Source organism: Nerophis ophidion, unplaced genomic scaffold, assembly GCF_033978795.1.
Source record: "Nerophis ophidion isolate RoL-2023_Sa unplaced genomic scaffold, RoL_Noph_v1.0 HiC_scaffold_57, whole genome shotgun sequence".
Taxonomy (NCBI): domain Eukaryota; kingdom Metazoa; phylum Chordata; class Actinopteri; order Syngnathiformes; family Syngnathidae; genus Nerophis; species Nerophis ophidion.
The window spans coordinates 487,501-503,282 of record NW_026906979.1 but is presented as its reverse complement, the minus strand read 5'-3'; positions in this window follow the sequence as shown (position 1 = coordinate 503,282).

The window sequence follows — 15,782 nt, the reverse complement described above, 5'->3', positions numbered from 1 at the left end:
CCTGCCAGAGGAGTTATCCACCAACATAAGATCCCCCACTTGCCTGCCCTGTACTCCAGATAGTGTACTTATTATGTGTCCTATGCTGTGCATTAAAAGAGACGAGGGGAGCCCCCTGCCAGAGGAGTTATCCACCAACATAAGATCCCCCACTTGCCTGCCCTGTACTCCAGATAGTGTACTTATTATGTGTCCTATGCTGTGCATTAAAAGAGACGAGGGGAGCCCCCTGCCAGAGGAGTTATCCACCAACATAAGATCCCCCACTTGCCTGCCCTGTACTCCAGATAGTGTACTTATTATGTGTCCTATGCTGTGCATTAAAAGAGACGAGGGGAGCCCCCTGCCAGAGGAGTTATCCACCAACATAAGATCCCCCACTTGCCTGCCCTGTACTCCAGATAGTGTACTTATTATGTGTCCTATGCTGTGCATTAAAAGAGACGAGGGGAGCCCCCGGCCAGAGGAGTTATCCACCAACATAAGATCCCCCACTTGCCTGCCCTGTACTCCAGATAGTGGACTTATTATGTGTCCTATGCTGTGCATTAAAAGAGACGAGGGGAGCCCCCGGCCAGAGGAGTTATCCACCAACATAAGATCCCCCACTTGCCTGCCCTGTACTCCAGATAGTGTACTTATTATGTGTCCTATGCTGTGCATTAAAAGAGAGGAGGGGAGACCCCTGCCAGAGGAGTTATCCACCAACATAAGATCCCCCACTTGCCTGCCCTGTACTCCAGATAGTGTACTTATTATGTGTCCTATGCCGTGCATTAAAAGAGAGGAGGGGAGCCCCCTGCCAGAGGAGTTATCCACCAACATAAGATCCCCCACTTGCCTGCCCTGTACTCCAGATAGTGGACTTATTATGTGTCCTATGCTGTTTATTAAAAGAGACGAGGGGAGCCCCCTGCCAGAGGAGTTATCCACCAACATAAGATCCCCCACTTGCCTGCCCTGTACTCCAGATAGTGGACTTATTATGTGTCCTATGCTGTGCATTAAAAGAGACGAGGGGAGCCCCCGGCCAGAGGAGTTATCCACCAACATAAGATCCCCCACTTGCCTGCCCTGTACTCCAGATAGTGTACTTATTATGTGTCCTATGCTGTGCATTAAAAGAGAGGAGGGGAGACCCCTGCCAGAGGAGTTATCCACCAACATAAGATCCCCCACTTGCCTGCCCTGTACTCCAGATAGTGTACTTATTATGTGTCCTATGCCGTGCATTAAAAGAGAGGAGGGGAGCCCCCTGCCAGAGGAGTTATCCACCAACATAAGATCCCCCACTTGCCTGCCCTGTACTCCAGATAGTGGACTTATTATGTGTCCTATGCTGTTTATTAAAAGAGACGAGGGGAGCCCCCTGCCAGAGGAGTTATCCACCAACATAAGATCCCCCACTTGCCTGCCCTGTACTCCAGATAGTGGACTTATTATGTGTCCTATGCTGTGCATTAAAAGAGACGAGGGGAGCCCCCGGCCAGAGGAGTTATCCACCAACATAAGATCCCCCACTTGCCTGCCCTGTACTCCAGATAGTGTACTTATTATGTGTCCTATGCTGTGCATTAAAAGAGAGGAGGGGAGACCCCTGCCAGAGGAGTTATCCACCAACATAAGATCCCCCACTTGCCTGCCCTGTACTCCAGATAGTGTACCCAAATCCCTTTTCTTAGTTTCCATCGGCACCAATTCTTTAGTCAGAATTCATATTTGTTTTTACATTTGCAGAATATTAGTATTACTCAAATTGCATATAGGATTGTTTTTACACACACACACACACACACACACACACACACACACACACACACACACACACACACACACACACACACACACACACACACACACATTTCAATGTATTCCTCTCGTTGATACTAATTCATATAGTTTAACTAGTTGGGTGATGTCATAGAAGTAATAATAATAATGGTAATATCAACAATGACTAAACAATAATAATATCGATAATGATAACAATAATAATAACAATATGAACAATAGCAATAGCAATGACAATAAATGATGACAATAATACATATAAAATAATGAAGATGATGATGATGATGATGATAATAACAACAATAATAATAATAAGAACAATAATCCTTATTAGCCAGTGATGGAGTTGAACACTTAGGCATCCATGTTCACATTCATATACATTGCACATACCATTTTTTTGTATCTTGTTTTGAACTGATGGACATTTGAACATTGCTTGAGCTCCACATCCAATCCCTTCCAAAGTTTCACTCCACACACGGACACACACAAACTTTCCCTGGTAGTTCTTACTGTTGGAATAGTAAAGATACTACACCCCCTTAGATTATCAACTCCTTCTCTGTGTTTGAAATGTATTTGAATATTGGCAAGTAGAACCTTTTTGTTGGCTTTAAATAGTAATTGAGCTGTATTAAAATCAACTAGATCAGGCAGTTTTAATAATTTAGATTGTAAAAATAAAATTTTTGTGTGGTCACAATATCCCACCTTGTGTAGAATTCTTATTGCAGGTTTTTGGAGTGTAACCAGGGGATGTAGTGAAGTTTTGTAGTTGTTTTGGAGTGTAACCAGGGGATGTAGTGAAGTTTTGTAGTTGTTTTGGAGTGTAACCAGGGGATGTAGTGAAGTTTTGTAGTTGTTTTGGAGTGTAACCAGGGGATGTAGTGAAGTTTTGTAGTTGTTTTGGAGTGTAACCAGGGGATGTAGTGAAGTTTTGTAGCTGTTTTGGAGTGTAACCAGGGGATGTAGTGAAGTTTTGTAGTTGTTTTGGAGTGTAACCAGGGGATGTAGTGAAGTTTTGTAGTTGTTTTGGAGTGTAACCAGGGGATGTAGTGAAGTTTTGTAGTTGTTTTGGAGTGTAACCAGGGGATGTAGTGAAGTTTTGTAGTTGTTTTGGAGTGTAACCAGGGGATGTAGTGAAGTTTTGTAGTTGTTTTGGAGTGTAACCAGGGGATGTAGTGAAGTTTTGTAGTTGTTTTGGAGTGTAACCAGGGGATGTAGTGAAGTTTTGTAGTTGTTTTGGAGTGTAACCAGGGGATGTAGTGAAGTTTTGTAGTTGTTTTGGAGTGTAACCAGGGGATGTAGTGAAGTTTTGTAGTTGTTGCCCTAGATTTCTATGCAGTAATTTAGATATGGCAAGACCAATGAACAATATAATAAATGCAGAGCTGTGTCATTTAAGAAGAATTTGGATTTATTGATAATAGAGATGGTTTTGGAGATTTTGCTTTGTATATGTCTTCTTATGTGTGGTTTCCAGCTTCATTTATTATCAATAGTGACTCCTAAGAATTTAATTTCTGACACCGTTTCTAGAATCACGCCATCTATATTTATTGCTGGTCCTGGATTGGAATAGCCGAATAACATAACTTTTGTTTTCTTTAAATTAAGGGATCATTTGTTTATATCTAACCATGTTTTTAATTTTGCAAGTTCATTATTTAGGGTGGGTACAAAATTTGTATAATTATTGTTAGATTAGAAAATATTAGTGTCGTCTGCGAATATGACTAATTTTAATACATTTGATACTGTAAATATGTCATTAATATATAAGTTAAATAACAAGAACGGCTCCCTGTGGAACCCCACAAGCAATGTCCAAATGCCCAGATGTAAATATGTCATTAATATATAAGTTAAATAACTTGGGACCAAGAACGGCTCCCTGTGGAACCCCACAAGCAATGTCCAAATTTAAACAATTTCGGACCTTTTTCCAACTTTTTCTCAACTTGTCCCCCACTTTTGATGGTTCACTTCTGGGTGCCTTTTGTTCATTATCCGTGTTCCTGCGGCTCGTGCAGCTCGCTGCGGGACTTGTGGAACTCCATCCTGGGTAGGATTTTTAAACAATTTCGGACCTTTTTCCTCCTTTTCCTCCATTTTTCCCCCACTTTCGCTGGTTCACTTCTGGGTGCCTTTTGGTCATTCCCGGTGTTCCTGCGGCTCGTGCAGCTCGCTGCGGGACTTGTGGAACTCCATCCTGGGTAGGATTTTTAAACAATTTGGTACTTTTTCCTCCTTTTCCTCCATTTTTCCCCCACTTTCGCTGGTTCACTTCTGGGTGCCTTTTGGTCATTCCCGGTGTTCCTGCGGCTCGTGCAGCTCGCTGCGGGGCTTCTGGAACTCCATCCTGGGTAGGATTTTTAAACAATTTCGGACCTTTTTCCAACTTTTTCTCAAATTGTCCCCCACTTTGGCTGGTTCACTCCTGGGTATCTTTTGGTCATTCCCGGTGTTCCCGCGGCTCGGGCAGCTCGCTGCGGGGCTTCTGGAACTCCATCCTGGGTAGGATTTTTAAACAATTTCGGACCTTTTTCCAACTTTTTCTCAAATTGTCCCCCACTTTTGATGGTTCACTTCTGGGTGCCTTTTGGTCATTCCCGGGGGTCCCGGAGCTCGCGCAGCTCGCTGCGGGACTTCTGGAACTCCATCCTGGGTAGGATTTTTAAACAATTTCGGACCTTTTTCCAACTTTTTCTCAAATTGTCCCCCACTTTTGATGGTTCACTTCTGGGTGCCTTTTGGTCATTCCCGGTGTTCCTGCGGCTCGTGCAGCTCGCTGCGGGACTTCTGGAACTCCAGCCTGGGTAGGATTTTTAAACAATTTCGGACCTTTTTCCAACTTTTTCTCAAATTGTCCCCCACTTTGGCTGGTTCACTCCTGGGTATCTTTTGGTCATTCCCGGTGTTCCCGCGGCTCGGGCAGCTCGCTGCGGGGCTTCTGGAACTCCATCCTGGGTAGGATTTTTAAACAATTTCGGACCTTTTTCCAACTTTTTCTCAAATTGTCCCCCACTTTTGATGGTTCACTTCTGGGTGCCTTTTGGTCATTCCCGGGGGTCCCGGAGCTCGCGCAGCTCGCTGCGGGACTTCTGGAACTCCATCCTGGGTAGGATTTTTAAACAATTTCGGACCTTTTTCCAACTTTTTCTCAAATTGTCCCCCACTTTTGATGGTTCACTTCTGGGTGCCTTTTGGTCATTCCCGGTGTTCCTGCGGCTCGTGCAGCTCGCTGCGGGACTTCTGGAACTCCAGCCTGGGTAGGATTTTTAAACAATTTCGGACCTTTTTCCAACTTTTTCTCAAATTGTCCCCCACTTTGGCTGGTTCACTCCTGGGTATCTTTTGGTCATTCCCGGTGTTCCCGCGGCTCGCGCAGCTCGCTGCGGGACTTCTGGAACTCCATCCTGGGTAGGATTTTTAAACAATTTCGGACCTTTTTCCAACTTTTTCTCAAATTGTCCCCCACTTTTGATGGTTCACTTCTGGGTGCCTTTTGGTCATTCCCGGTGTTCCTGCGGCTCGTGCAGCTCGCTGCGGGACTTGTGGAACTCCATCCTGGGTAGGATTTTTAAACAATTTGGCACTTTTTCCTCCTTTTCCTCCATTTTTCCCCCACATTCGCTGGTTCACTTCTGGGTGCCTTTTGGTCATTCCCGGTGTTCCTGCGGCTCGTGCAGCTCGCTGCGGGACTTGTGGAACTCCATCCTGGGTAGGATTTTTAAACAATTTGGTACTTTCTCCTCCTTTTCCTCCATTTTTCCCCCACATTTGATGGTTCACTTCTGGGTGCCTTTTGGTCATTCCCGGTGTTCCTGCGGCTCGTGCAGCTCGCTGCGGGGCTTCTGGAACTCCATCCTGGGTAGGATTTTTAATCAATTTCGGACCTTTTTCCAACTTTTTCTCAAATTGTCCCCCACTTTTGATGGTTCACTTCTGGGTGCCTTTTGGTCATTCCCGGTGTTCCTGCGGCTCGGGCAGCTCGCTGCGGGACTTGTGGAACTCCATCCTGGGTAGGATTTTTAAACAATTTGGTACTTTTTCCTCCTTTTCCTCCATTTTTCCCCCACTTTCGCTGGTTCACTTCTGGGTGCCTTTTGGTCATTCCTGGTGTTCCTGCGGCTCGTGCAGCTCGCTGCGGGGCTTCTGGAACTCCATCCTGGGTAGGATTTTTAAACAATTTGGCACTTTTTCCTCCTTTTCCTCCATTTTTCCCCCACTTTCGCTGGTTCACTTCTGGGTGCCTTTTGGTCATTCCCGGTGTTCCTGCGGCTCGTGCAGCTCGCTGCGGGACTTGTGGAACTCCATCCTGGGTAGGATTTTTAAACAATTTGGTACTTTTTCCTCCTTTTCCTCCATTTTTCCCCCACTTTCGCTGGTTCACTTCTGGGTGCCTTTTGGTCATTCCCGGTGTTCCTGCGGCTCGTGCAGCTCGCTGCGGGGCTTCTGGAACTCCATCCTGGGTAGGATTTTTAAACAATTTCGGACCTTTTTCCAACTTTTTCTCAAATTGTCCCCCACTTTGGCTGGTTCACTCCTGGGTATCTTTTGGTCATTCCCGGTGTTCCCGCGGCTCGGGCAGCTCGCTGCGGGGCTTCTGGAACTCCATCCTGGGTAGGATTTTTAAACAATTTCGGACCTTTTTCCAACTTTTTCTCAAATTGTCCCCCACTTTTGATGGTTCACTTCTGGGTGCCTTTTGGTCATTCCCGGTGTTCCTGCGGCTCGTGCAGCTCGCTGCGGGACTTCTGGAACTCCAGCCTGGGTAGGATTTTTAAACAATTTCGGACCTTTTTCCAACTTTTTCTCAAATTGTCCCCCACTTTGGCTGGTTCACTCCTGGGTATCTTTTGGTCATTCCCGGTGTTCCCGCGGCTCGCGCAGCTCGCTGCGGGACTTCTGGAACTCCATCCTGGGTAGGATTTTTAAACAATTTCGGACCTTTTTCCAACTTTTTCTCAAATTGTCCCCCACTTTTGATGGTTCACTTCTGGGTGCCTTTTGGTCATTCCCGGTGTTCCTGCGGCTCGTGCAGCTCGCTGCGGGACTTGTGGAACTCCATCCTGGGTAGGATTTTTAAACAATTTGGCACTTTTTCCTCCTTTTCCTCCATTTTTCCCCCACATTCGCTGGTTCACTTCTGGGTGCCTTTTGGTCATTCCCGGTGTTCCTGCGGCTCGTGCAGCTCGCTGCGGGACTTGTGGAACTCCATCCTGGGTAGGATTTTTAAACAATTTGGTACTTTCTCCTCCTTTTCCTCCATTTTTCCCCCACTTTCGCTGGTTCACTTCTGGGTGCCTTTTGGTCATTCCCGGTGTTCCTGCGGCTCGTGCAGCTCGCTGCGGGGCTTCTGGAACTCCATCCTGGGTAGGATTTTTAAACAATTTGGCACTTTTTCCTCCTTTTCCTCCATTTTTTCCCCCACTTTCGCTGGTTCACTTCTGGGTGCCTTTTGGTCATTCCCGGTGTTCCTGCGGCTCGTGCAGCTCGCTGCGGGACTTGTGGAACTCCATCCTGGGTAGGATTTTTAAACAATTTGGTACTTTTTCCGACTTTTCCTCCATTTTTCCCCCACTTTCGCTGGTTCACTTCTGGGTGCTTTTCGGTCATTCCCGGTGTTCCTGCGGCTCGTGCAGCTCGCTGCGGGACTTGTGGAACTCCATCCTGGGTAGGATTTTTAAACAATTTGGCACTTTTTCCTCCTTTTCCTCCATTTTTCCCCCACTTTTGATGGTTCACTTCTGGGTGCCTTTGGTCATTCCCGGTGTTCCTGCGGCTCGTGCAGCTCGCTGCGGGACTTGTGGAACTCCATCCTGGGTAGGATTTTTAAACAATTTGGTACTTTTTCCGACTTTTCCTCCATTTTTCCCCCACTTTCGCTGGTTCACTTCTGGGTGCCTTTTGGTCATTCCCGGTGTTCCTGCGGCTCGTGCAGCTCGCTGCGGGGCTTCTGGAACTCCATCCTGGGTAGGATTTGTAATCAATTTCGGACCTTTTTCCAACTTTTTCTCAAATTGTCCCCCACTTTTGATGGTTCACTTCTGGGTGCCTTTTGGTCATTCCCGGTGTTCCTGCGGCTCGCGCAGCTCGCTGCGGGGCTTCTGGAACTCCATCCTGGGTAGGATTTTTAATCAATTTCGGACCTTTTTCCAACTTTTTCTCAAATTGTCCCCCACTTTTGATGGTTCACTTCTGGGTGCCTTTTGGTCATTCCCGGTGTTCCTGCGGCTCGTGCAGCTCGCTGCGGGACTTGTGGAACTCCATCCTGGGTAGGATTTTTAATCAATTTCGGACCTTTTTCCAACTTTTTCTCAAATTGTCCCCCACTTTTGATGGTTCACTTCTGGGTGCCTTTTGGTCATTCCCGGTGTTCCTGCGGCTCGCGCAGCTCGCTGCGGGGCTTCTGGAACTCCATCCTGGGTAGGATTTTTAATCAATTTCGGACCTTTTTCCAACTTTTTCTCAAATTGTCCCCCACTTTTGATGGTTCACTTCTGGGTATCTTTTGGTCATTCCCGGTGTTCCTGCGGCTCGTGCAGCTCGCTGCGGGAGTTGTGGAACTCCATCCTGGGTAGGATTTTTAAACAATTTGGTACTTTTTCCTCCTTTTCCTCCATTTTCCCCCCACTTTCGCTGGTTCACTTCTGGGTGCCTTTTGGTCATTCCCGGTGTTCCTGCGGCTCGTGCAGCTCGCTGCGGGGCTTCTGGAACTCCATCCTGGGTAGGATTTTTAATCAATTTCGGACCTTTTTCCAACTTTTTCTCAAATTGTCCCCCACTTTTGATGGTTCACTTCTGGGTGCCTTTTGGTCATTCCCGGTGTTCCTGCGGCTCGCGCAGCTCGCTGCGGGGCTTCTGGAACTCCATCCTGGGTAGGATTTTTAATCAATTTCGGACCTTTTTCCAACTTTTTCTCAAATTGTCCCCCACTTTTGATGGTTCACTTCTGGGTGCCTTTTGGTCATTCCCGGTGTTCCTGCGGCCTGCGCAGCTCGCTGCGGGGCTTCTGGAACTCCATCCTGGGTAGGATTTTTAATCAATTTCGGACCTTTTTCCAACTTTTTCTCAAATTGTCCCCCACTTTTGATGGTTCACTTCTGGGTGCCTTTTGGTCATTCCCGGTGTTCCTGCGGCTCGTGCAGCTCGCTGCGGGACTTGTGGAACTCTACCCTGGGTGGGATCATATGATTTTCAACCCATTTTGGACCTTTTTCCCGACTTTCCCTCCATTTCCCTCCCACTTTCGATGGTCCACTCCTGGGTGTCTTTTGGTCATTCCCGGGACCCGGGAAGCCTCGGGCCTGCGGCGGGACTTGTGGATCTCCATGCTGGGCATGATTTTATGAGTTTTCTGGACTTTCTCTTCCCCGGGACCCGGGAGGCAGGCGGCTGGACGTTATGCCCCCTAAAATCCCTCCCTTTGCTCGTAAGGCCAATTTTCCTCCGGATTTACTCTCTATAGACCCCAAGGAAAAAAATACCCGACCGGCGTCCATTTTTGACATCGGTCTCCAATCTAGGGCACGCGGGCCGAAAGCGGTACGCCGGTTCCGAAATCCGGCCCCCGCATTTTTTGGGTATTTTTTGAAAAAAATGGCATTTTTGGGACCGGGGGGACTTGCTGGACTCAGTCCCGGGTGCGGATTTTGAAAACTTTGAGGACTTTTGGCTTTTCCCCCAGCTTTTCTCCCCCACTTGCAGTTTGACTTTGCGGGGTGCGTTACGGCTGTGCCGGGCGTCCCTGGACTCGGGTGGCCAGCTGCGGGGCTGGTGGGGGACTGATTTTTGAACACTTTGAGGACTTTTGGCTACTATGCCAGCTTTTCTCCCCCACTTGCAGTGTGACTTTGCGGGCCTTGTTACGGAGGTGCCGGGCTTCCCTGGACTCGGGTGGCCAGCTGCGGGACTCGTGGGACTGATTTTGGAACACTTTGAGGACATTTAACTTCTTTCCCAGCTTTTTTCCCCTCCACTTCCAGTTTGACTTTGCGGGGTGCGTTATGGACGTGCTGGGCATCCCGGAACTCGGGCGGCCGGCTGCGGGACATTTTGCCCTCCTCCAAACCCCAGCCCTCTTTGTTTATCATGCCTATTTTCTGCTGGACACACACCCTCTCTTTTGAGCTGCCTCTTTTTTTAAATTTGGATATGATTTATTGATGAATGGATTTGTTTCCCCCTTTTTAAATGATGGTTGATGTCTACCTTTTTAATACTTGCTTCTGGCTGCAGCCGAGACTTACAGTGTGATGCATCCAACCCCAACCCTGGTTTTTGTTTCCCTTAAAAACTTGGGGAAATGGACAGCTTTTTGGGGGGGCACTTCCAGCAAATGGAGGGACCTATTTGGAATTCCCCACCCGGGTGGAGATCCACGGCGAGCCGGCCTTCCTAAAGGGACAGCAACATGGACACTCTGCCATCATTGCAGCTTCTTTTTTTTTTTGGGGCACTCTGTCATATTTCCAGCTTTTTTTCGTGCTGACTTCCAGCAAATAGAGGGACCTGTTTTGAATTCCCTACCCGGGTGTAGATCCACGGCAAGCCGGCCTTCTTAAAGGGACAGGCACCCCCCTGTCCCTTGACACCTGCTTCCCTCCTCGGCGTCACCGAAATCCCACAAAATGACTCAAAATAGGGCCCCAAATGACATCACTCGGTCCGGTTCTTTGGGTCTCACTCGGGGGCTTCTTTGACTCTGGAAGGCATGGTGAACCAAAAGTAGACACTTGGAAAAAATCCCCACTTTACAAGTTGACACTTTGAAAAAAAATCCCGACTATATAAGTTGACACTTGGAAAAAATCCCCACTTTATAAGTTGACACTTGGAAAAAATCCCGACTTTATAAGTTGACACTTAGAAAAAATCCCCACTTTATAAGTTGACACTTAGAAAAAATCCCGACTTTATAAGTTGACACTTAGAAAAAATCCCCACTTTATTTTGGAAAGGTTGGTACACCAAAAGTGGACACTTAGAAAAAATCCCCACTTTATTTTGGAAAGGTTGGTACACCAAAAGTGGACACTTAGAAAAAATCCCGACTTTGACTTTCGCAGGTCTATTACACTAAAAGTTGACACTCTGTCATATTTCCAGCTTTTTTTTGTGCTGACTTCCAGCAGATAGAGGGACCTATTTTGAATTCCCTACCCTGGTGCAGAACCACGGCAAGCCGGCCTTCCTAAAGGCACAGGCACATGGACACTCTGCCATAAGTGCAGCTTTTTCTTCTAAGGGTGCAGCGGCGGCGGAAGTCCACCGGAGGGCTCCAAATCCCCGCTTTCCTTTTTAGGCTTAAAGTGGCTTTTCCCTCCTTAAAAACTTGGGGAAATGGACAGCTTTTTGGGGGGGCACTTCCAGCAAATAGAGGGACCTATTTGGAATTCCCCACCCGGGTGGAGATCCACGGCAAGCCGGCCTTCTTAAAGGGACAGGCACATGGACACTCTGCCATCATTGCAGCTTCTTCTTTTTTTTTTTCCCCTGTCATATTTCCAGCTTTTTCGTGCTGACTTCCAGCAAATAGAGGGACCTATTTTGAATTCCCTACCCGGGTGTAGATCCACGGCAAGCCGGCCTTCTTAAAGGGACAGGCACCCCCCTGTCCCTTGACACCTGCTTCCCTCCAGCAAATAGAGGGACCTATTTTGAATTCCCTACCCGGGTGTAGATCCACGGCAAGCCGGCCTTCTTAAAGGGACAGGCACCCCCCTGTCCCTTGACACCTGCTTCCCTCCTCGGCGTCACCGAAATCCCACAAAATGACTGAAAATAGGACCCCAAATGACATCACTCGGTCCGGTTTTTTGGGTCTCACTCGGGGGCTTCTTTGACTCTGGAAGGCATGGTGAACCAAAAGTGGACACTTGGAAAAAAAATCCCCACTTTACAGGTTGACACTTGGAAAAAAATCCCCACTTTATAAATTGACACTTGGAAAAAATCCCGACTATATAAGTTGACACTTAGAAAAAATCCCGACTATATAAGTTGACACTTAGAAAAAATCCCCACTTTATTTTGGAAGTGTTGGTACACCAAAAGTTGACACTTAGAAAAAATCCCGACTTTATTTTGGAAGGGTTGGTACACCAAAAGTTGACACTTAGAAAAAATCCCGACTTTATTTTGGAAGGGTTGGTACACCAAAAGTTGACACTTAGAAAAAATCCCAACTTTTACACTTAGAAAAAATCCAGCTTTTTGTTGCTGACTTCCATCAAATAGAGGGACTTTTTCCATGTTTCTTAACCGGGTGTCGATCCAAGGCGGGTGGGCCTTCTGGAAGCGACCCTCTCCTTGACACTTAGAAAAAATCCAGCTTTTTGTTGCTGACTTCCATCAAATAGAGGGACTTTTTCCATGTTTTTTAACCGGATGTCGATCCAAGGCAGGTGGGCCTTCTGGAAGCGACACCCTCCTTGACACTTAGAAAAAATCCAGCTTTTTGTTGCTGACTTCCATCAAATAGAGGGACTTTTTCCATGTTTCTTAACCGGGTGTCGATCCAAGGCAGGTGGGCCTTCTGGAAGCGACACCCTCCTTGACACTTAGAAAAAATCCAGCTTTTTGTTGCTGACTTCCATTAAATAGAGGGACTTTTTTCATTTTTCTTAACCGGGTGTCGATCCAAGGCAGGTGGGCCTTCTGGAAGCGACACCCTCCTTGACACTTAGAAAAAATCCAGCTTTTTGTTGCTGACTTCCATCAAATAGAGGGACTTTTTTCATTTTTCTTAACCGGGTGTCGATCCAAGGCAGGTGGGCCTTCTGGAAGCGACACCCTCCTTGACACTTAGAAAAAATCCAGCTTTTTGTTGCTGACTTCCATCAAATAGAGGGACTTTTTTCATGTTTTTTAACCGGGTGTCGATCCAAGGCAGGTGGGCCTTCTGGAAGCGACACCCTCCTTGACACTTAGAAAAAATCCAGCTTTTTGTTGCTGACTTCCATCAAATAGAGGGACTTTTTTCATTTTTCTTAACCGGGTGTCGATCCAAGGCGGGTGGGCCTTCTGGAAGCGACACCCTCCTTGACACTTAGAAAAATTCCAGCTTTTTGTTGCTGACTACCATCACATAGAGGGACTTTTTCCATGTTTCTTAACCGGGTGTCGATCCAAGGCAGGTGGGCCTTCTGGAAGCGACCCTCTCCTTGACACTTAGAAAAAATCCAGCTTTTTGTTGCTGACTTCCATCACATAGAGGGACTTTTTTCATTTTTCTTAACCGGGTGTCGATCCAAGGCGGGTGGGCCTTCTGGAAGCGACCCTCTCCTTGACACTTAGAAAAAATCCAGCTTTTTGTTGCTGACTTCCATCAAATAGAGGGACTTTTTTCATTTTTCTTAACCGGGTGTCGATCCAAGGCAGGTGGGCCTTCTGGAAGCGACCCTCTCCTTGACACTTAGAAAAAATCCAGCTTTTTGTTGCTGACTTCCATCAAATAGAGGGACTTTTTTCATTTTTCTTAACCGGGTGTCGATCCAAGAATGGTGGGCCTTCTGGAAGTGACACCCTCCTTGACACTTAGAAAAAATCCAGCTTTTTGTTGCTGACTTCCATCAAATAGAGGGACCTATTTGGAATTCCCCACCCGGGTGGAGATCCACGGCAAGCCGGCTTTCCTAAAGGGACAGGCACATGGACACTATTCGCAGCTTCTTTTTTTTTTTTTGGCACTGACTTCCAGCTAAGGGTGCAGCGGCGGCGGAAGTCCACCGGAGGGCTCCAAATCCCCGCTTTCCTTTTTAGGCTTAAAGTTGCCTTTCCCTCTTTAGAGCCTTGGGCAAATGTACAGCTATATTTTGTGCTGACTTCCAGCAAATAGAGGGACCTATTTTGAATTCCCTACCCGGGTGTAGATCCACGGCAAGCCGGCCTTCTTAAAGGGACAGGCACCCCCCTCCCGGAACACCTGCTTCGCTCCTCGGCGTCACCGAAATCCCACAAAATGACTCAAAATAGGGCCCCAAATGACATCACTCGGCCCGGTTGTTTAGGTCTCACTCTGGGGCTTCTATGACCCTGGAGGGCATGGTACAGCAAAAGTGGACACTTAGAAAAAATCCCGACTTTTAAAAGTTGACACTTAGAAAAAATCCCGACTTTTAAAAGTTGACACTTAGAAAAAATCCCGACTTTATTTTGGAAGGGTTGGTACGCGAAAAGTTGACACTTAGAAAAAATCCCGACTTTGTTTTGGAAGTGTTGGTACTCCAAAAGTTGACACTTAGAAAAAATCCCGACTTTGTTTTGGAAGGGTTGGTACTCCAAAAGTTGACACTTAGAAAAAATCCCGACTTTGTTTTGGAAGGGTTGGTACTCCAAAAGTTGACACTTAGAAAAAATCCCGACTTTGACACTTAGAAAAATTCCAGCTTTTTTTCCCTCTGACTTCCATTAAATAGAGGGACTTTTTTCATGTTTCTTAGCCGGGTGTCGATCCAAGGCGGGCGGGCCTTCTGGAAGCGACACCCTCCTTGACACTCTGTCATATTTTCAGCTTTTTTGTGCTGACTTCCATTCAATAGAGGGACTTTTTTCATGTTTCTTAACCGGAATGTGATCCAAGGCGGGTGGGCCTTCTGGAATGGACACCCGCCTGGACACTTAGGGTTAGGGTTAGGGTTAGGGTTGGGATTAGGGTTAGGGTTAGCGGGGCGTTCTTGAAGGGACTCCCTCCGGGACACCTTGTCATATTTCCAGCTTTTTTCCTCTGACTTCCATCAAATAGAGGGACTACTTTTGACTTATCGACCCGGCTGGTGATCCAAGGCCGGGGGGCCTCCTGGAAGGGACCCCCGCCTGGACACCTAGGGTTAGGGTTAGGGTTAGGGTTGGGATTAGGGTTAGGGTTAGGGTTAGGGTTAGCCAGCTTTTTGTTGCTGACGGCGGGTGGGCCTTCTGGAAGCGACACCCTCCTAGATACTCTGTCATATTTGCAGCTTTTTGTTGCTGACTTCCATTAAATAGAGGGACTTTTTTCATTTTTCTTAACCGGGTGGTGATCCAAGGCGGGTGGGCCTTCTGGAAGCGACACCCTCCTTGACACTTAGAAAAATTCCAGCTTTTTGTTGCTGACTACCATCACATAGAGGGACTTTTTTCATTTTTCTTAACCGGGTGTCGATCCAAGGCGGGTGGGCCTTCTGGAAGCGACACCCTCCTTGACACTTAGAAAAATTCCAGCTTTTTGTTGCTGACTACCATCACATAGAGGGACTTTTTTCATTTTTCTTAACCGGGTGTCGATCCAAGGCGGGTGGGCCTTCTGGAAGCGACACCCTCCTTGACACTTAGAAAAATTCCAGCTTTTTGTTGCTGACTTCCATTAACTAGAGGGACTTTTTTCATTTTTCTTAACCGGGTGGTGATCCAAGGCGGGTGGGCCTTCTGGAAGCGACACCCTCCTTGACACTTAGAAAAATTCCAGCTTTTTGTTGCTGACTACCATCAAATAGAGGGACTTTTTTCATTTTTCTTAACCGGGTGTCGATCCAAGGCGGGTGGGCCTTCTGGAAGCGACACCCTCCTTGACACTTAGAAAAATTCCAGCTTTTTGTTGCTGACTTCCATTAACTAGAGGGACTTTTTTCATTTTTCTTAACCGGGTGGTGATCCAAGGCGGGTGGGCCTTCTGGAAGCGACACCCTCCTTGACACTTAGAAAAAGTCCAGCTTTTTGTTGCTGACTACCATCACATAGAGGGACTTTTTTCATTTTCCTTAACCGGGTGGTGATCCAAGGCAGGTGGGCCTTCTGGAAGCGACACCCTCCTTGACACTTAGAAAAATTCCAGCTTTTTGTTGCTGACTTCCATTAAATAGAGGGACTTTTTTCATTTTTCTTAACCGGGTGGTGATCCAAGGCGGGTGGGCCTTCTGGAAGCGACACCCTCCTTGACACTTAGAAAAATTCCAGCTTTTTGTTGCTGACTACCATCACATAGAGGGACTTTTTTCATTTTTCTT